At 36.2% G+C, this 23,363-nt stretch overlaps 1 protein-coding gene and 1 long non-coding RNA gene across 6 annotated transcripts in view; both read right to left on the bottom strand.

The window, feature by feature from the left end:
- Positions 1–23,363, bottom strand: part of SLC25A21 (solute carrier family 25 member 21) — a 250,378-nt gene that overhangs the window by 194,616 nt on the left and 32,399 nt on the right. The window contains exon 2 of one of the 5 annotated variants that reach the window (XM_084521697.1): positions 3,792–4,224. The exons of the other annotated variants lie outside the window; for them this stretch is intronic. The gene's annotated coding sequence lies outside the window, so the exon portion shown is untranslated. The remainder of the gene's footprint in view (positions 1–3,791; positions 4,225–23,363) is intronic. 5 annotated transcript variants of the gene reach the window in all.
- Positions 8,804–15,141, bottom strand: LOC311437885. The gene is made up of 2 exons (XR_014693781.1): positions 15,005–15,141; positions 8,804–10,033 (listed from the first exon to the last, which is right to left on the bottom strand). It is a non-coding gene; the product is annotated as an uncharacterized lncRNA (long non-coding RNA).

Below are 23,363 nucleotides of genomic sequence, written 5' to 3'. Positions count from 1 at the left end.
AAATAAAAATAAATAAATAAAATCAACAATTACGTATAAAAACAACTTTTTTAAAACTAGTTCCAAAGATGTGAGATACATTTAACAGCTTCCCTTTCCCATGCCTGCTTTTTAGACTACCATGAAAGAAAACAGACTGCAATAATAGAACTCATGCTGTAAATAAACTTATCAGAAACTTCTTGATTTTGCCAGCTGTTTCACTTTCAGGCATGAAATAAGTCATTTTCCAGATATACTAAGATGTTCTTACATTATAATAGACAGAAATGCCAAGAGAATCTGCAATATTGGAATAACAATAAGGAAAAAATGTGCAAAAAGAGGAAGAGGACCTGACAATTTTATGTCTCTGGATTCTCCTTTCGGGAACACATAATGCTGTAAAAACTGTTTCTGACAATCACTGTATTATTGATACATCATACTGATGTCACGCTAGCAGTGTAAAATACTACAAAGATAGTTCAGATGTAGACATAGTTAAGTCTAATTGATTTAAGTGCTAGATAGGGGTGAGCATTAAGTTTCAAGCTTCACAGCAACAAAACCTGGGAAGTGTAGGAAACTTCAGGGTGGGACAGCAGATGTGCTGACCTTGTAAAATAACAACAACAAACAAACTGTGACAATCTGTGTGTCAGTTTGTGTGCCAAATAGTCATAGTGATGCGATCCACCTCACTTGATGAAAAAGAACCAAAGTGCATAGCAGTGACCTTACTTGAGGTATTTCAGTTTCCATTGCCACAGGAAAACACAGAAAAGGCATACAGAAATAAGTCTAGGGCTGAACATAGTATTTGAAATCACTTATCATGAAAACTGGGATCAACGTAAAACACAACAGTAGCTCCCCCACATGTTGAGTGGCTGGGACAGTTCAAGCATGCAATTTTATAGCAGGCAGCAAACAAGATTGGGAATTCAGGGTTAAAATATCCAGTGAAATTTTGTCTTATAAAGTAATGAAAGTTGACCAAAAGAGTAAATCAAATGGATCTCCTAACAAACTGAAAACAGCTGTTTGGCTGAGTTTGTCTCTAAGTTTGGTAATTATTGCCCTACTGTGGCTCAAGGTTATTCTGTATTAGTGAAACAGGATATCATATGAAAATCATCCAACTTCTTAATTTACTGTAGCATCAAAAATTCCACTGTATAAAAATATGCCGGAAACATAGCCTTCTAAAAACTTACCTATAAACCTTTTAAATGCTTATTTATTTATTCTTCTGACAATTACACAAAATTTAATTAAAATAAAACTGGAATATCTATGCCAACCAAATGATATTTCACCTCTAGTCACTCCAACTGCATTTTCACATAAATACATTGGAAAACAACTTTTTAAAGTAAGAGTCAGTAATAAAGCATCTTAGCTTAATAGTCTACTCCTTGGACTACAATGCTCTACCTTAGCACACAGAAAAATGATTCAGATTCTTAAAAGAAGATATTCCTTCACAGGATACATTCTCTTAAGGGCTTATCATACCAATAGTAGCACACAATTCAAGTTTACTAAATTTATTTTTTCTAAGTTGAAAAACTTCTGAAAGAAAGCATGGTAGACATTTGATTAATCTAAGCTTGATACGTGATTCCACATTAATTCCAAAGTACATTGTGGCTTTATTAGTTGCTTTCATGCCTTTATTGACTAGCAAATAATGAATCAGTAATCTATGTTAATAATTTAATTACCATGATATTCTTGGTTGGCCTGTTGGCCATCAAATAGTGTACAAGTACATGAAAACATTTAATGGAGCATCATTTTTAATGCTAAAAAGTTAAGAAACACCATGTGTGTTCTGGGATGTACTAGGATTTCAATCCAATGTACTAGGATTTCAGCTCCAGAAAGTCAACAAAGTATCTGGTTATCTCTTACACCCTGGCTACAATTTTTGAGTCAGAAATGATTATTGTACATTGCTGGACTGAATCTTTAATTCTAAAAACATGAAAGTAACATTGAAAAATATTTTATTAAACAACAACATAATCCCCACAAATTATTACAAATCAAGGTGTTTATTCTTTCTGAATCTTCCTTTCAAGATCAACCAGAAATCTCAAATCAAATGATTCAGGTGATTTAAGGTCAGCTCCAAGTAAACACTGGATTCAGCTCAGTAATTTATTAGAGGGAAAAAATGAATTGGAGGGCAGGTTAACTGCATAGATTAACTGCAAACAGGTATTTCAAGTGTCCTTATGTTACCCATCCATCATACCATTCTCTTGTTCTGTTTGCTGTTTTCTCAGTTGAGATATATGCAAATAAAACCTTTGACAAAACAAAACTTGCACATATACAGTCTAAAAATGTGATAATAACTGAGTATATGCTACAGGAAAAGACTTCTAAAAACACTGCTGATAAATTTTTTGATGTCAATAAAGATTGGGCAGACTCAAGCAAGATTAGTAGTAAACTGACTCGCTTTATTCTTTTTAAATTAGAGTAGGCTCTATGCAAATCTTTCTGAATTTCTAACACAAAACAGGCAACAAACATCAATCCGAAACCCTTTCTTCATATTCTTTGCCAAGGAGCAATTTTCATATTGACATTGCTTAAATACACATACAAGAGAGGCCAATAAAGGCACTTTGGCTATGCAAAGCATCAAGGCACACAAACAGACAACCTCTACCCCAACAGCATTGCAGAACAACTGACTGGAAACAAGTGAAGTCCCCGCTCTGTTTTGAAACAAGTGCCCAATAACTGAAGCAGCTAGATGGAAGGAGAGAAAAATAGAAGAGCATAATCAGTCTGATTTCTCATCTGCTGATCTTAAGGTGCTTTGTAGGTAGGGCAAAATAAGAGAGAACTCTACCAGATAATGGCTAAAACCTACTGCTACATTTTCTTATGCACAAACACATTCTGGATCAATGAATGACATCATGTGCTGAGACAGCTGGAAGTCAAATATCTATGTATGAAGAGACTTCCATTCCCACGTGGCAGTTCACAGATGCACATAAAAAGTACTTCTTTTAAAAGAAAGAATAAACAAGGAGGAGAGTGAAAGTAGGACTCCTTGTCATTAAATAGACCATGAGGCAGTCTTAATCTCAATGAAAGTGACAGAAGTCTTTCATTGGCATTTAAATTCAACAAAGTTAACTTAATATATTGACTATTGATTTCCATGAAAATATGAAACAACTATGCTAGAGGACATAAACTTCTAAAATAAGACTTGAGACAATAAATGCACCCGTTTCCAAACAGAGCTACCTAACTCCAAAGGCAAACCTCTAAGCTTGGTGTTCCTTAAGCTCCCAGTGATGCTTCCGCACCCATCAAGATCTGCCTTTCACAAACAAATTAATTCCTTCTTAAGCTTGTCCAGGTATCAAAACTTGAATAAAGCAGCACATAAGCCACATGAGGGACCCAATGCAATATGCAAACCTACAACATAACACGGACATGGACATAACATGAACACACTGACCAGAATCTGAAAATATGACTGTGGGTGCTTTTGAATCACCACTAACAAAGGAGGCAATGATCAGCCTCAGCTACCTTTTTTTTTTTTTTTTTTTTTTTTTTTTTTTTTTTTTAAGGAAACCTTAGCGATTAGGATTCAAATATTTCCTCAATTCAGAAGTGTTTCAGCATCTGATAGGAGGTACACACAAGCTCCGCTTTGCAGTTACCTTTCAGCAGCAGTGTTGAAAACTGTCATTATGCAAAAATAACAAAATATTAGAAAGAGGCTACAAAGCATGCCTGTATTGCTTAAGATTTCAGAGGCTCACCTGAAAGTACAGTGTGTTATATGCTGGTATGGAGGGCATCAATCCAGAGTGTTTCATTTCTTAAGAAGAGATCTAGCCTTCTTTGGACACCATACAGGAATACAGAAGAGGTCTTTAGCATGACTATTCCCCAGTATTTCACGCTAAGTTCTACTGTTTAATTCTGTATGTTGTAGGGAAATACAGAGTCTTGAATATTCATTGAAACAGTTCCACAAGGCAACTGTAAGGACTGCTGTAATATCCAAGTAACCATCTCTTTTGAAACATGATAAAATTGATCGTTTCTCAATGATGGCTGTCATAGCAATAGATCCAATGTAGACTGTTCATTGGCAAACAGCTAGATCCTGCCCCTCTTAAGTCTGGCATATGTGGCATATGTATCAAGGACATCTTTTTTGCAGTTGTACATATAATCTCATTTCTGTTTCTGAAAAAAAAAAAAAAAAAAAAAAAAAAAAAAAAAAAAAGCTACGATTTGTACACATTATTACATGGATATTGCTCCTTATCAAAAATGGTGTAGACAGAAGTTTCAGTTTCTATTGATACTAACAGGAAGTAGACTTAATTCTTTCAAACTTTGATATTTTCCCTGTTTCATTCAGAACGAAACATGAGTTAGTTCTCCAGAATTTTCCTAATTCTTCTATACCTTTAGAATATTCAAATGTGGAACAAAGAAAGTAGGTGAAAAGATGAAGAAACAGTTATTTCAACCCCAGAAACATTCTGTTGACATTTTGTGTTGTTCTATTCACACAGTGTCTTTCATTTCAAGATCAATGATGTTTTCCCCTCTTCATTAAATTTTGCTTTCACATACTGACACACACAGAGATGAGCTCATCCAACACCAAAATGCAGCTACTCCTGCAGTCAGAATGCAATGAGTCTTACAATAATATTTTGAAGTTTCAGATGACAAATTCTTAAACAGTGATGACAAGATCCAGCAACACGTGACTTTTACTGTTTGATACTTTGTGTGTGTTGCAATCCATATTCTTTCTTGTGCCTTTGCTAGGGATAGCCATAATAAAATAGAGGACCTACTGTGACAATGAACAGAGGCAAATACCTGATTCCTTTGCCATTTTGACATCCGCATTACATGACATCTCCCTCCACCAGCACACATCTGGAGCACAGTGTTCAGCACTACAATGCTTCCAAAGCTTCTTTTGTAATAGGATCCAGAGAAGAGGTAGCTTCGTTAAAACTCTTCACCAGTAAGAGTTAGAAAAACCTTTTCTGAATTTCTCCTCAACTTTTATAGAAGATGATTGAAAAAGAGGGAATAAATCTTGGGCTCCATTATTAAAAATATGTTACACTGCTGTCAGTATCTCAGTATGTGGCTATCAGCAATGTCAAATTGCAAGTGTCCTTACACATAATGCAAGTCACTGCCCAGCTGTACAGCAGCTGGCTCTGACTAAGCCCAGGAAAGGTCGAGGGCGACATGAATCCTCAAAGTACTGCTGGATCATTGTGTTGATCTTTGATGGTTAGAGAGTGCAAATGGCAAAAAAAGAAAACAAACATTTTCCTTCACCTTGGATTTCTTAAATGATTTAATGTCTTTGTCTCCTACGAGAATCAGTTCAAAACATTTGCAGACTGGTCACTGGATGCCACTGCACATGAATCAGACACGACACAGAATCCTCTAACTGGGCAGATTTCGGTAGCCTACCTTGACAAGGACATAGAAATATCCACAAAGACCTTTGCCAACCTAGCAGTCTCAGTGGGTTCTCAAGTAACATTTTACTGATAGGTACATGACTTCTAATTTGAAAAGCCATCAAAAGAATGGGATTTAGCCAGTTTTCAATCTTTCATATGCTAAAGGAGTTATTCTGTTCTGAAATTGTGTAGTAACACAATACTGGAGCAGAAACGACCAAAGAAAAGAACTGTCACATTGATTCAACCATGGTACTAGCTATTAAAGTGGATTAAATTTCACCAAAACTCACCATGCTACAAAAAATTGAAAAATTTCCTTGAGAAAATTTGTGCATCAATTACAGTTTTATGCTAAAGCAGAGAAAAATTCAATGTAACACTCCACAAAAGCACACCATACACTTTTCTACAGAAACCTAATGGTATAGCATACACCTAACAGAGAAATATACTGAAAAATCAAGTCAGACACATCCACAAAAATTGTTACCATTATAAGATACTGAAGTAAGTGTTTCCCACCATACTTACTTTGAATTTTCTGCTGGCATAAGAGACTTCATAGACTTCTGACAGTTTTTTCCAAAATCTTAGCCCTTTTGATAGACTATTTGGAATTTTAAAAATGGAATGGGTACAGAAGTAAACAATATTGTACATAATTAAAATATACAGGGCTTAGGGAAGAAGCTAGGTATTACAACAAGCTACAAGAGCAGGAACTCTCTCCAGTTCTGCTCAAAAAATAAAGTAAAATCTCTACACTCATAGTGCTCTTCATTACTCAGGTGCCTGAGCCACATAATGAGGCTGCAGTCTCATCTGCTTGGGCCTTTCATTTCATTGCCTTCTGTTTACAACATCTTTTCCCTCTACTTATGTCCCTTCCAACCATCCAATTTCAGTCTAATTTCACTTCTGAAGTGCTTAATTATTTTGGTAAAGGTCAGCAATGCTATTTTCTGTTTTGAGAACAGTAAGAGAAGAAAAAAAAAAAAAAAAAAAGACATTTCCCATTGCATATGATGGCCCTAACCACTCCCCAGCAACTATCTTCTTGCAAGCCATGACCTCAGGAATCTCACACTCTGCTGCAAGCTTTGCCAGGGGACAGGGAGGGTCCTCACTCTGTCAAGCCTCATGGCTGGAAGATATGCCTTGGTTAATGTGGGCCTCAACCCTCCCAAAATGATCATACAGAAAACGGGAAGAAACACAACTGATCTTTTTGACTTCAGCTGGACTACTCATGCCAAAAACTTCTCACCAGTGTTCCACTGGCTGGCTCTAAAAGTAATAGAAATCTGGATTGTCACAAGCAGGAACTAAACCAGTTGCCACCAGCACTTCCTCAAATGCATAGATACAGCTGGTCTCTGGTTATGATTTTGTGCTTTGCATCTTGAATGATGAATACTGTTTATTCCTGTTTGTGTGTTCTGTATTTACACAGGGTGGTGGGGCTAGACACCTAAATTTATTATTGAATCTACATTGCTTAATTTAATTGTAATGGAAAGCTTGAGACTAGCTTATGTTTAAATCTGTTTATATTTCCAAAATTCTCCCATGAGTATTTAAAGCCCGTGGATGTAAAACTAAGAAAATCCAAATGTTCTTAATGTTGGTAAACACAGTTAGTATGGATGATGCAAAGGACCTCAATTAATAGAGGTATATGATGTTATTGGTATTTAAAAATAGAAAAATGAGGTAAAATTATATTATTTTGCTAGTCGATTACATAAAATTCATACACATGCAAAAGTGAGGATGTGCACACACATACAAACAGTCTGCTTTGTTTGGGGCTCAGATCTATTCAAACACACATGTATAAAGTTTTTTTTTTTAAATCATCATTTTTCAAACTAAATTTTTTAAATGCCCACTGAATTTTATGTTTCAACAGAAGCATTCATATCACTATAGGCTGTAATGACACTGAACAGTGCTTGATCAAATATTCTCCCCGAAATTGTGTTGGGACAGAATGACAATTAGTCCTAGATGAGAGCTACTCACATAAGTAGTCACAGGGAACTCGGCTGGACTAAGCAAGTCAACAATTTTGACAGTCTGCCCTTACGTAAACAAGTACCAACACATTGACTTTAATTTTACAGCAGTCCTGTTCTTACCATGCCTTTGCTTAATGTAAGTCTGCTGTGCTAAATGTTTTGTCTTAAATCAACAACATCACAAGAATATCAATAGCTAAAGACAGCTGTGGCTCCTAACTCACACAAAATAAAGTGAAGGTTTTATTTGAGTATCATTGGTACTTTCTCTAGCATTTTTTTCCTCTTTCATTATTCCATTTTAGTACTTTAAGTTAATGCCTGCAAAAAAAATTAGAAAATGTTTTCCACATATAATACTTGAATACAATCCAATACACTCTTAGCAGATATGGGTTGTCACTGATTGCTGTCTTTTAAATTTTTTTTTTAAACATCTTGTTACTTATATTTTAAAGCCTAGATTTTGAGGTCCAGTTGCAAGTGTTTTCTATAGAAAACTGGGTCAAGCCGGTGTTTGACCTTTGACAGGAAGCTGCCCTCACTCCAGCTAGTCCCAACAAACTAGGCCCAAGACAATAAGCTGCTTTATAGCTATTAGCTAGGCCAGTATGTTTCTCCAGGAAGACCTCAAGCTGAAAAGCCAACACACTTGACAACCACAGCCAAGGTACCAAGGGTCCAAGCACTAGACATTAGAAAACAAATGGAAAAGCACACATGGCTACATCTGGAATCCTAATGGGCCACCAATGGTTCCCAGCTAAAGGAAGAATTACCAATGTTATTTTATCATCCCTTGTGCTAACTTAGCTGTTTATGTACAGCAATAAATGATTTTTTAAAAACATATTTGGGTCATTATGTCATATACCACCAGCAAGTACGATTGTTTTATTGTGCTTGGAGTCAAAATACACTGCTATACCCAGATGTGAGGGAAGTTCAAAACCTCTAGTCCTTCTGTATTCATTCCTGTTGGACAAATGGATTAAGTTTTTAAAAGGGAAACTGAGAATTTTTATGGCCTGTACTCCCATCTCACTAGTAAAATTTGCACTGATATTTTCCTACAGAAGTTTGCCTTGCCAATGATAACATTAAATATTAACTTAGTAAGCAAACCTAAATTTCAACCAACAGGAAATGCCACACATTTCATTATCAAAACACCTCCATTCTCTTCTTGCAAAGCCACAATATGTTATATTAAAGAAATATTTTTGATGCCTTTTTTTTTTTAACCTGTTCACCAATTGAAATTCAAGGCAAAATAATCATCATGCAGTGGAATGAAATTAAAAAATATATATTTATTAAAGGACTTAATAAAGGAGGACTCTCCAGTTCTGGTCCTAAATTTATATATGAAAAAACAAACGTTTCCAAAACCTACAATCAGAATGTTCTGTTTCCATAAACATAGAATGGAACACAGAATTTGTGTAAGGACTTTTGCACAGTTTTTCTAACCCTAGTACTATGGCATTTAAACATTGAGATCAAAGCAGACTACAGAAAAACAGAGCTAGATCCCTCAACATTTGGTACTTGAGAAGAATATCAACAATTCAGTAAACAAAAACAACAGATGTATATTATTTTTTAAAATACTGTAATAATTTAAATTAAATGGAAGTTTTGACATTTGTTGAAAATATGATTCTAAAATTGTCAGTATCCCAACAACTTAATTCAACATTTATCAACAGAATTCTTCTACAACTCTCCATTCCAAAAGACACTGCAGGTATTTGAAAATATTGAAGGTATCTGTAAATAAGTGCAGTTTAGCAAATGACACCTGAATCCAATTAAATAAATGTAATTCTAACAGACTCTCATTAATTTCAATGGAGGACAGATCAATCTGTAATCAAAATGAACACATAATTCAATGAAACCCAGGTTTTATCTTGTTTTCTCTTCCATTCTCATTCCCTCTTTCCTATTTCTTGCTATCCCTGTTGCACTTTTCCTGTCCATCCTTTCTCACTTTTCTGGTGGGGATTAGGGCAGATGAGCAGGTAGGTGGACCATCAGCTCCCAGCGATGAAAGACATTTTTCACAGAAGAAACAGAAAATACCAAATAAAAATACACCAAGAATTTACAATTGACTTGAACATAGATTTCTATAATATAGATATTTAACTGTAATGCAGCGATCTAAATTTACCAGCACTATTTAATACCAAGCTGCAGATGAACAGAATCATAGCATGTATAAAACTAGCTAATTGTGTAGAAAAATTGCCATGGCATGCACCATTTCACAGGTTATGCCACAACTTTGTCAACCTGCTTACAGAGAGTCAAGGGCAAACCCAGCTGTAAGAATTGTTGAGGAGCAAAGGATCCAAAATGATTCAAGATGGTACTAAAAAGACAAATGAGAGAGTGTAAATGCGTGCACGTCCCAGGCACACAATGCGGTTGGCAATGATGCACTGAGTGACACTCAACTTCATTGCAGTCAATCAAAGCAGTCAATGTCCTACAGAAGACTTCCATTAACATTAGCTAGAAGAGAGATCAGAAGGTTTTAGGATATTGTCAGTCAAATACCGCACATTACTTTAGCACAAATGACAAAGGATGAGATTATTGAAATAGTTATTTGCAAACAAGTCAATACTAAAAGTAGCTTCTTTTCAAAACCATTTTGACCACCTTGTTTCTCCTTTGCTATTACACTCCAAGTAACCCTTATTTGCCATGGAAAAACAGACGTGTGAATTTGATACCCTAGACTTGTTGATGTGTTTTTGAAGCTGACAGCAGAGTGCAGAATGTGAAATTTCCTTGCTTCTGCTGCCACATGGCAGGTTAAAAGCACAATTAAGTAAACAGCTAAGTGTTTCCCCTGATTTCCAGGAACAGCAGAAATATTACATTAAACCTTAAAAGAAAAAAACAACAAAAAAAAAACACCCACATCCCAGCAACTGATCTAGCAACTGATCTCTAGACACTATCCAAAGAGTACACTAAATAGGGAAACACAACACTTAAAAATTCTGGCACAGCTATAAAGCTCCTCATCCCTATACAGTGTAGTGCAATATATGCATGCAATGCTTAACTTTGAGTATGTTTACATGTATGTATATATGTGTGGACATATAGACATATATATGTGCGTATATACTAACAATCCCAAAGTTAAATATTACTTTCAAAATATACCTAGTAACTTAAAATAATTCAGAATATCTTTTCTTTGCTGTCTTCCCAGATTTATTTATTTATTTATTTATTTACTTACTTAATGCAAGAAGCAGAGCAAGGATTGTAGAACAGTTTCAGAGAAACACAAAGCACTGACAAATACTTAAAAGATAAATAAATGTTTTCTACTCACAGAAGTGATTCTTCACACATGCCAATTACAATGTTATCTTTGGGAAAATTTGATCCTTGACAAATATAGATTTAAAAGATATTTAAATCCCAGGGGACCTTACACCAACAGAAGTAAAAAAAAAAAAAAAAAGTAAAAAAAAAAAGAAGAAAAAAAAAATTCTCAGTTCCTATTTCATCTACAAACATTTGATTTCAGTTCATATCATTATTTTTTGCTATTTCATCCATTCCCTTCCCTGCCTCCATACTCCCCTCCCTTTTTTAAGGGGAAATTAAGTGATTAATTTCAAGTTTGCCATATTCACTTGTGCAAGACCCTATCCATCTTAAGCACAACTCATTACATTAAAACAAGGCCTAAATAACACAGAAGGCTTTGTGCGGGTATGTCAGAAACAAGAATTTCATCAGAGACTGATAGTTAATAAACAAATAAATAAATAAAATCAGATTTCCAAAGTCTTATTGATGAGTCCTCTTCTTGCCACAACAGTATTTGTATTGTCATATGATAAATGGATTGTAAAAGTATACTGTAAATATGAATTCTAAAATCACTGCTTGCATTTATTGGTGGTCTCAGTTATAATTATATATGTATTTAGCAGCAATAATGAGTAATTTCTAGTGTTTCTCAGTATACTCTCACAAATCAATTAGAAAACATCAGTTTCTAATTTTATTGGTCTGGCATTTTTCACAGTAACTACATTTTATTGTGGAAAAAATGTGTTTTCCCTCCAGTGACTACTTGGCAAATGTGTGTTGAGGATTTCTACCATTAATTAAAGAGGCTTATTCTTGTTTACTTCTCTATATGTTCCAGTATCTCCAACAATTTAAAAAAAAAGAATGTATTCAGCTAGCAAGAGGCCTGTTTAACAGCTTGATACAGCACAACAAAGATTTCACACACTTTGGTTGAGTCACAAAAATAGTGATCTCTTCAAAATGTCTGTTTGAAGAGGCAGGGTGAACAATTTTTGAAAAAAAAAATAAAATATATATATATATATATATATTCAGAAGTACCTTCTCTGTTAGACAGTAAGAAATATTTTAAACCAGTGCAGAAGTGCATTTTTAAAATCAAAGATGTTTGCAGAGGGTTATGAAATACTTCCACATGTGATCATATTTTCACAATGAAGGTGACTATCAAACATTTTATTGCACATTAATTTTTATTGTTGAATAAGATGATGGAGCCAAGAATACTGCAGATTATAAAGCGCAGCCTGTTGCAGCATATTCCCGGGCCAACTCTTCATACCACAGATGTCGGGCTGCTGTCCCAAACCATTGCACATATTTACTGGTGCTCTCATTTTTTTCATTTTAGAAGTCACCTATTTAGCTCTTCTCCTCAGAAGCATTAACCCAGCAGTTCATAAAGTGCAGCTGCAAATATCTAACTGCTTTGTGAAGCCACTTGTTTCATGCTCCCCTTAAGTTCTGCCATTAACAAGGACTAAATGGCCTGTGTCTTAGGTTGAGAAGGTTGTTCAAAAGCCAACTAACATCTTGATTCAGGGGTTAGTTCTGAAGTAAATTACTTATGTCAAGTTAAAATATAGGTCTATGATTAAGCATGTGAATCTATCAAAGCTCAAATATAAACTCTGTCAATACAATGTCCTGCTAGAATTAAGTTACAGCCTTCCAAAGACTGAATAGCCATAAAGCCTTTAACAAATGTTAATAACAGACACCAATATAATTATGACACAAAGTACTAGAAGTAAACCCAGGCCAGAACTCCCAGCAAAAAATACCTGTACCATAAGTGAAGATTTTTTTTTCAACTACTCAGCAGCCCAACATTGTTTTTACTGACAGCAGTGTGCATAGTGGCTACCTTTGCACGTATGAACTAAAATCAACTGTACTCCATCATCAGAATTTTGTAAATAAAAGTGTTCAAATTTTAAAGTTGAGTATCTCAGGACAGACAGTGTATCCTACCCAAGTCAGAAGTGTCCAAAATGTGAAGGCTTGCAAAATACTAACCTTTGAGATGGGTGTAAAACTGATTACTGTCCAGTTTTTCACATAGGCCAGTGTATTTTTTGGAGGCAGAAAGTACTTCGTTGGCTAGGAGAAAGGCAGGAAATTTTTCTTTGGCAGGTTGATTTTTTTATTTTTTTTTAAATTAGCAGATGTTTGAAGCTGCTCCAAGCTTTGGAATGTTGAATAAATCCCAGTGGAGATAGATTAGTGGCAGAAAGCAGGTGAGGTGGTCAAAGGTGGATGTAAATACAATTTATCAGATGACTCTGCAATTTGTCACAATGGTATCACCACTGCACATGTGGCATATATAAACGCTTTGGCAACAAAGAATGAGCATCAGTCCTTTAGTCAGTGTAGTTAAAGATGAATTGTACAGCAAACCAGCAATGTGCTACCAGTGAAGCAAATAAGAGAAATTGTAGACAAAATTACTCCTTAGTTCACAAAAAAATCTGCACTGTGCATCCTTGCACTGAGAAAGGAAGTAGAAAAGGGTTCTATGAAAACAAACCAACAAAACACAAACAAAAAATAACCACCCTCCTCTTCCATAGCTGGAAAACTAATTTAGGCAAATACCAAATATCTTCCATGCCAAATGCTAGGTATAATTCTTCAGTCCTCTTTTCTATAAATACTCAGTGAAATATATGAGCAATTTAACCATTAAAAAAAAAAAAAAAATGGATGACAAGATCCCTCCCAGACCCAACACACCCAATACTGAGAAAAGTGAGCCTCTACATGAAGGTCTTCCTGGAAAGTGAATAAATTAAATTTATCAGACCTAGCTAGGAGACACCGAAGTGTGTCTCTTCCTCAAAAACCTTAATTACTCTGATTTAATGTTACAGCCCTAACACCACTTTATTCATGTATACAAATAAAACATATGATGCTGTTTTAAGTTGTGATAAAATGCTATAGCATCAATATGCTAATGCAGTTACAGTTGGAAGTTTCCCTTCAAAGAACAAAGAGAACATCAGCAGCAAGCTGTGCATGCAAACATACCTGGAGCCCTGACTCCAGGCTGGGCTCAATTTTAGGAGGAAGCTGAACATATATCACAATTTGGAAAAACTAATTTCAGGATTGGTGACAAATTTGACTACTGTGAGGAAACTAAAGTATGCAGCTGAGTATACAAAGGCATAGACAGAAAAGAATATCCATATATATTTGAATGTGTTGGAACTGTTATTGTATCCAAGAGTTTCCTACTTTAGGGAGCCTTCTGTTTTAGGTTGGCTTGTTTTTTAATTCAGACAGTCTACCTAGAAGTGCAGTCTTGGTTTTGCTATGATTTTGCATTTATGGCTTAAAATATAACGGAGTTACTTTATTATTTATAAGATTCTTCTTCCATGTGACAAACAAGAAATGCATTTGCAAAAGGAATGCTACATTATATTGTTCTACCTTTAAGAAAAAAAAAAAAAAAAAAAAAAAAAGGAACAGAAATAGGAAAATAGGAAACTGTGAAAGCACCACTATTATGTCCTGATGAGCTATACAGGTCAAGGTATTTCACAATTAGATCTCCAGGACATGACTTCTTAGAACTTCGAACAGGAAGGCATCTCATGAAGAGGTAAACCAGTAAAGGTGTTCACACTGTATGCTTGTTCTGTAAGCTGTTCTTACAGTGCTCCAGACAGGACTTAAGAACTCCAAGGATTTGAGAAAAATACTATTGAAAGAGGTACTATATGAGGTCTCAACTTATAAACATTTATAAACTGGAAAATATTAAAATGGAAAATGGCTTACAAAGTAGGTTTGACTCTGTTTTAACTCAGACTGTTTTCCTGTCCAGCAACTGCAGATGTCTTCAAGGTCCTCTTCGATAAGCAAACAAAATAAAATCTTAATCCAACTCTGAATTACGCCCATCTCTTTCTCCATTGATCAGTATCAGAATTTAATTTTCTTTGTCCTTTTGAGAAAACGTTCCCCCCTAGCTTCAGAATGAATTATCTTGCTTTTATTTCTGTCATTGGAATCATAGAATACCCTGAGTTGGAAGGGACTCAGAAATATTATCATCTTATTCAACATGGATAGTTACTGCATATTCTTAATTAATTTACCCTATCATTTAGCAAGGCCCACATTTTTGGTGATGAAAAACACATCATGATGTCTAGACTCAAGTCATACTAAAACACAGAGTTCTTTGCTTTTCAAAAGTTCTGGCAAAGTCTTCTTTATGGGAAGCTTTTCAGAGATGTCCTTCCTGAAGGAAAGACCTGAAATTAACACAATAAAAGGAATGGTAAAGCCAGAACAGTCCAGAAGGCCAGGCAAATAATTACAAGGAAAGAGGTGAGAAGCAAGTCTTGTTGCAGAAAAAGCTAATGCATAGCATTGTTTTATACCATAGCCTACTTAAGGATGTGGTACAATGTGAAGAAATGTAGGTTATGCTGAAAACAAGTTATGTACTTCTGAATACCAGTATGAATTGTGTGATATCATTGCTTATTTAAGCTCCTGTGCAAACATGAACATATATGGAATGAAGCTGAGTGAAGCTGAGGATATCTACTATAACCTACAAAAAAGAAAGGAAAAAAAAAAAGAAAGGTACTGTGATGTACTTCTGCAACAGCAAGGATTACAGCAGTTAGTCTAATTATTGTTTTCACTGCAACTTAATAAACCTACCTCCTGAATGTAGTAACAATGCTCATAAATAAACCCCCAAACATTTTATTATTAAACAAAACTACTATAACCACATGTGTTTATAAATATATCTGAAATATCCTGTAAACCATTGATGACTCTGCCCACACATTTCTTTGTGAAGATTAAAGGTGAGAAAAGCTCTATTAATACCATATATGTACATTATGTATTTTTTTCATTTAAGTGAATTCTGGATTTCTTTTCTGAAAACAAGAGTAAATCCTGCAATTTGGCAATTCATGCAAAGAGAGACAAAGAATACTAATAAAATTTATTCATTAAAAATTACTTCAATATTGCTTTTAAAACTTTTCCATTAAAAAAAAAAAAAAAAGCATTTACAGCACAGCAATGAAGATTTTCCTCATAGTACGTGGTTCTCATGAATATTTTGAACACTCTTCCTTTCATCCTGACCTTTTTTAATCATTATGTCTTTAAAACCAAAAGTTAGTTTATCGGAAGGCCAAATTAAATTACCTTTTGATCACTGAATGTTGGCGCATGTGATATAAGTTGTGCTTCATTCAAGTTCTCAGTCCAACTGTGTACTTTTGCTATTTTCATTATGCTAGTACCTATACGCTACAGTAAAAATTAAACAAACAACAACAAAATCTAGAGGTCCTAGTGAGAAATAGCCTACAGATACAGCAGGAGCTTACAATTTCAGTAACCAGTTCAGGCAAACACTTGCCATGGTTTGACCTACTTGGAGTGCTGACTGGGGTCAAGGAGTGAATGGAAATAGAAATTACAGAAACACAACTAGGTCAGTAGTAGAGTGCTGGTGATGTTTCGATTGAAAAGGTCCTGCATGCTGACAAATATCTTGCTTTGGAAAATGACATAATTGGATTAACACATATAAAAAGAAGTTAAAGGCAGTAGGCAGACATGTCATATATGTCTTGACAGAGGAAAAGAGATTTCATACATACTGTCAGCTATAGGAATACTTATGGGATAATTACACAAATGAAGAGAAAAGGTAATACGATATTTTTTCACTATTTCTATGTTCCATCACTGCGTTCTCACTCATGCAATATATACAGTATGGTGCATGACACATAGCATAGTCAATAGCCTCTGATCTGGGAGCAGTTTCATAGAAGCAGGGCTGCACCAACCCAAAACTAATTTAGGACTGAGCCAGTTTAGGTCCAGAGCTGTACCAGTGCAGAGCTCTACCTCATCTCTAGGTCATCTGCCTTTACATCTGCTGTTATGGTCACCAAAATTTGTTTCATCGCTCCACGGAACCCTCATTGCACATTCCTATGGCTTAATTTGCCTGTTTCCTGTGGCTTCACACTGGGGTTATTTCAGTCCTTACCCTAGGTAATTAAGAGCTGATTAGATATCAAAACATGATTATTTCTGGCAGCAAAAAAGGGTCCACATATAGCTGAACTGTTTTCAGGGAAGTGAGCTGTCTCAAATCTTGAGGCCAGTGTCCCAAATCTGCATTTACTACTATTCTATAAACTCCTGCTATGACAATTTATGTTCAAGTAATTTACAGATAGAATAAGTTAAAAAAGAGTAGTATTTCCCTACTTAAAAATTATAGGAATCCAGAAAAGTATAATAACTATAAATAGAGGAAAACAGTTATTCAAAGTATGGATACATGTAAGGAAGTTCCTTTGAACCAACACAGATGTCTATTTGTGAGCTAATTGATAAGACTCCCTGCACAGTCAGAGAAATAAGGACTGTTTTGCATGGTTTGAATCACCCTAACAAAGCTACCTAACACAGGTCAGATGAAGCACACCCTACATAGACTTACTTGTACCTAAGGCATATAGACAGAACCCAGAATGACTAACACAAATATAGGTGTCTAAAATCACCTGGGATTAATTTGCTTGCATGCTGCATATGGTATTTGCACCTGCATACATGCTCTTATAATACACCCTCTCTGACATTTAGGTATGCAAATGGGTCTATGTGTATGAAAATTTTGCAGAGAACAAACAAAATTCTGGTTTGAGACAGTACACTCAAATCTCAGGCCCCAAATATTTTAAGAAATCTTGGAAGATCACAGTTTCTGACAGTAGGCTAATCAAGCATGTCAGTAAAGAAGTCTATTCTCACCTGATCAGCTAATCAAAAGCAACTGGCTGCAGTTTATGTACCTGCCCGACAGGAAACTTGCACTGGAAATGGTAAAGACTGAGAAAACACATCCTCCTTTTCCCTTCTCAACCTCAGGACCTACTGCTATAAGAAGTGAATACCCTGAGTGTGAAGGATTATTAATACTGTGTGATGAATATTCATATAGTGTGACAAATATCAAGATTGCTTTTTCCTTTGTCATCTCAACAGCCAGTCTCCTCAGGACTCGCTAATTGAGGAATGATAATATTGTCATTAAGGACTGATTTTCAAACCAAAGCTGGCTACTTACCGGAGATGATTCAATGAAGTTGCAATTGCACTCTGCCTTTAATCCCCATGTTGCTTGGATACACACACACAATACTGCTTGGAAACACTTTGCTTCATCTAATAGATACAGACCTTACAACACAGCAAATTTGTTACTCAGTGGTTGCTTTTTAATAGTACATAAAAGTGCACATTACCTTTAATAGGTGTCTTTTAGAATCACTGACAAATACAGATTAAGATCAATTTATTTGCATATTAAAGTCTCAATATTTATTGAAAGTAAAGCGTATGCCTAGAAACAATTAGCTAAACACTAAAAATGTTTTACTGGCTTAGATAGGTAAATGTTTTAGAATGACTTACTGATTTAAAATGACATTTTAGAGCAACAAAAGAAAATCATATTATTTTGAGGAACTTGCAAAGATTTTAGCTTATTTTTTACATTCTGCAAACAGACAATATTTAATCTGTTTAAAATTAAACTCAAAAGATCAGATAGGCTTTTGAAGGGCTCAGACACTGCAAGTAGTTTAACATTGTATTTGCAAGAGATACAGCCAGTTTAACCACAGAGATATCATTTAGTCTATAACTTAAACAAGCATTGATAAAGTTTTTTATAAAACGATGCTATCAGCAAAACAAACACAGTATTTTGTATTACTTCAAAGCTTATTTATAATGTGTTTAGAAATATTCAGTGGAAACAGGAAAATAATGTCTTGATTTTCTAAACTTTACAACATCTGCTTTTACTTACTTGCAGCATTGTAAAGTTCTCTAGATTTCAAATGGGTAACTTTTTTCTTTTGTCTGGTCCGAAATTTGGAAGTGTTCACATTATTTTTTAACCCAAACAATTTTTCATTTTTCACTTATGAATACAGCCATATGAATATCTCCACAGCTTTCTAACAGTGGTAAGTACTAGTTAACATAATTCACATTTTAAATAAGCACATTAGAGACTTGCTAGAAATTATCCTTCCTCAGTTGACTAAAATTATTCCATGATTTCCCTATGCATGTATGTAACATTAACTCTTTTTAATCAGATTTCATACTGTATATTCATACTACTGTCTCTCAACTGGGTGTAACCTACAGTAATTTCCCTGGAGAAGACTTTCTTTTCTACAAATGCTGTTCTCTTCACTGTCCTGGTTTGGGGGAAATGGCTACAACCTGCTACAACCAAAGGGCTTCTCCCTTAAATTTTTCTACATATAAAAGAAAGGACTCAGCCTGTCATCCTAGGACATTAAGATGTAACAAGTGCCTCTGTATCATTTTAGCAGTTTACTGAACTGTATGAAAATGTACTCTTGCATACATCTTTATTGGTTCTCGTCCATATAAAAAAATCAAAGTTGTTTGCCATTTAGAGAGGTCATTTCCGAAGCCTCCAAGTAGATCACACGCTCTTTGATAAATACATGGTAAGAGCATAAGAAACTTCCTCTGCAGGCTAAGATCACAGGTAGGGAAGCAGGAGTAGTCCTGCTCATGAGTCACTTTCTGTCTGCACAGCAGCTAACATACCAGGCACCTAGTAGGGAGCATTTGATGCTACAGAGTACCTTGGTCTCCCGATCAACCAAATCAGGCTGATCAGCTATTGCGTGGTCTGGCTCCCATCTGGCCTCATGCTCAGGTTTCCCTCCCATCAATCAATAGCACCTGGGGGGACAGCAGGAAGGAGAAGGGAACTGGTAGAAAGCTGGGTCTCGGGCCACTGTAGGGATACGAGGCTGAAGGGTGAGGCAGAAAGCTTAGTTCATGCTTGAGTTTTGCTGCAATATGAGATGAGGTCAGAGTCGGACATGCCCAGACCCCAGAGGCTGGAAATGCTTCCAGGTCTACTAGCTTAAACACGGCTTCTGTATGCCTGACAAGCAAAGGCAGTGAGGACAGAAAGATTTCCTGTATAGTCCCTGAATAAACAAAAGGATGTTTGTTGCCATGCTGTAAACAGCTGCGTAGCAATGATGTTTTTCTTCTTTCTAATTCCACCACAACAAGAAAATTTTTAGTTTAATACTTCCTCCTAACTTTCCGCCAGTGTTTTTCATCCCTCTGTATGGAATAGCCACTGGGTTGTGGAGGTTGTAACTGGCAGCAGGGCACATGCTCAGATGTAGACTTCACAACGTATTTGTTACAGCTGAGAGGAGGTGGAGCTGGTCTGGCCAGCTCAGGCTGAGCTCTCGTGTACTGGGTGATTTCATACCAAATTAAGACCTGCACCCCAAATTTTCCTGTTCAATCAATTTTCAAAGCTTGACAGGTGCACTGGATTCCTCAACCAAACTTGTGAAACATTTGGACTACTTCTAAATGATTTTTTAGCATTTTAAAAGTTATTTTTAAAAGCATTTCCTTAGCTGTTGCTGTGTAGTAGTAGATTTAGCAATACCTGTGCAAACTTCTAAGCTGAATTTTTACATATACCTGTATCAATGGGTACACATTAGGTATACATGCACACAGTGGGTATACATGTGCAATGTACCAATGCGTACCATACCAATTTCTGGTTCCCGGTTTACCAGGTTGCAATGGCAGCAGGTTACCCGAACACCAGAGATTTTCAAAAGAACCCCCCTGCCAAGGAATCACTTGCACAATGGTTTGAGAGCTAGAGTCACACAGAAATTTACATTCAGATCCCCAGGATGCACTTAGGAGGCCTGCTCCCTTTTGGATACTCAAATACCTTTCACTTCAGTGATTTTTAGGGGAGTCTCTGGCCCCAATTAAGGAAGATACAGGCAAGAGAAGTCAACATTTAGATTCTCAGAAATGCTTCATACTTTCTGCCTGAAACATCTGACAAGACACATTAGAATCTACACTTTAATATGTTGCAGGCTTTGCGGGCAGATGAAGTCTGTTTCTATGCTGCATCCTCTAAATGTGATGCTCCAGCATCCCCTACCACCCATCTATGAACTTCAGTTCTACATCAGCTTAAAATCTTTTAGGCAAAGACTAAAACTACTTTCTCTTTTAGTAAAGAGAAAGTAGATCCTCAAGACTGCTAATGCTTGAGGCACTTCTCCAAAAGCAGAAAGGTGTGGAATTCATTTCCAGATCCAGTAGTTTTAGCATTTTTGATACATGTTATAACAAACACCTATTAAAACAGGAACTGGAATCCATGGCTCTTGCCAACACCAGTGTGCCTCAGTTATGAGGCAGAAAAAAACATATTTATTCTCTCTGGCCATAGATGAGCTGTTTGAAGCTGTTCCACAGAATTAGGGGGTGCCTCATTCCTCAATAGGAACAAAAGATATAAATCTCATTCTCTGCATTTTCCACTAGAGTGTTCCCTATTCTACTTATTGGGAATAAAAGTACCTGATTCAAAAATGTGGATCCTGCTGCCAGAGCATAGCACCAGCTTACTTTGTGGATATGGGCCCTTCTTTGTTGGTCAGTTATAGGGCAGATACTGTCAGATATTTGAAGAATGAGAGAGCTGCAAAATTCTGCAACTACAAGTGAGGTACTTGTTCAAACCAGAGGGGGCAGAAGAAATCTTTTGAATGAGCAGTTGATATTGCTAAGCCTGGCAAAGTATCCCTATCAAGGACATTGATAGCACGAGACCTCTTCTCTCTACCTCAGTATTTATAAGGCTGTGTGTTTGATGAAGATCCTAGTTCATTTCAACCCTGTGGTGCCCAATGGGATTTGTGGTCCTCATATATGTGAGATCATGACCTTTGATACCTTTTCAAAAGATTCAGGGGAAACTTAAAGCAGAGAAAACAGATCATTGACACTGAGATTTGCATTTAGCACATTTTGCCTATTCTATACCACAGGTGTTGCTTGAGACAGCCCTGATCCTACAGTTTTAGGTCTGACTCAATATGTGACTCAATACTAACTAGCCAGGACAGCAGTGACTTTTAAAGAGTGGCCCCTCTGTGATATAATTAATCAGCATTCTTGTCCTTCAAATAAGTCACAGGTGTGGACCTAAGCAGGTAGGAACATAATGTAAAAGGCTGAAGGAAGGGAGATAGTTTGGGTTTTCAGGAACATAAACGAGCAAGTTCTAAGCTTCAGCAAGGCTGATGGAGGCAGCTCAAAACTGCTAATGTTTCAATTTACAAAGAGGCCTCCTGGTGCCATGCATTGGTCTGGGGCACTCAAGCCACTAAAGATTTCTCAACCCCATACTCAGCTGACCCCTGCAAAGAGCCCACATACGCTTTCCCTCACTTACTTGCCTATATGAACCACTCACTACATTGGCTCATGTGGAGAACAGAAGAAATGATGAGGGAAGAGGGAGTTCAAAACAGTCTAGCATCTGACAGAACACGTGGAGACAAAAGCAGAAGAGGAGGGGTGGTAGGTAGAGAGTAGGATGTACAGTACAGTTTCTCAGCTTTGAAAAACTACTTCCAGTTCATTAAAGTACAGTCTGATCAACCACAAGAAACTTGTCTACCAGCCAACTTCTGGAACATACCCTTTAAAAACTCCCTGATCCTTTAGATGGACCTTGAGAAATGTTTTAGGATAGAAATAGACCAATATGTATATCTTATGGCCCATCCAATGAAGTCTTTTTTTTTTCCTCTCCCGCCCTTAACCATTGTCCCATTCTGAGTGGCAGTACCAATGCTGAAACAGCCACAGAGTACAGCAGCAGCTGAAGAACCCAGAAAGCAAACAAACCTAGGAAGTCTGACTTGCAGTCTTCTGCATTTATTATTAGACAAATCTCCTTAGTCAAATAAGCCACAGAAATGAATGTAAATAAATTGTGTCTTCCTCCTCATTTGTTTATTCATTATGTATAAGGAAGGGGATACCTTCCTCACCAGCTACTTGGGGCTGGTCAAGTTCAGTAAAGAACAACCTGATAGTCCTCTTGTGAAGAAAATAAAACTCCTTAAACAGCAAAAACTTTTCCTTTTGTGTTATTGTGCTTACTTGTAAAAAACTTATATTGGATTTTTACTCAAAACAAGCAATGAATAAGCAACTGATCATTTGTTTTCCCTTGCCTGAGTCTGATGACTGTATAAACCTTGCCTGTCTTTTACTGGCATCACAACCACAACAACATTATTCATTCAAGCAAAAGTTTGTATTTGAAGTCTCTCTCAAGATGGAAATGAAAAGCTTAAATCATGGATAAATACTCTTCTGCCAAATCTATTGCTCCCCACTCCCTGCTACCCCTAGGCAAGGGTAAAAGACGAAGTTAATTTTTAAAATTAAACAAACAAAATATTTGGTCACGTAGTTTCATTTTCTTCTGGCATTGATATCTTGTGGGTACTATACCAAGCCATGAAAAATAAATAACAGGGAGCTGAACATTTCAAACACTGTCAGT

The sequence above is a fragment of the Aythya ferina genome, assembly GCF_964211825.1.
Source record: "Aythya ferina genome assembly, chromosome: 5".
NCBI lineage: Eukaryota > Metazoa > Chordata > Aves > Anseriformes > Anatidae > Aythya > Aythya ferina.
Note: the sequence above shows the minus strand (reverse complement) of the source record. Positions and strands in the feature narration are given on the sequence as shown.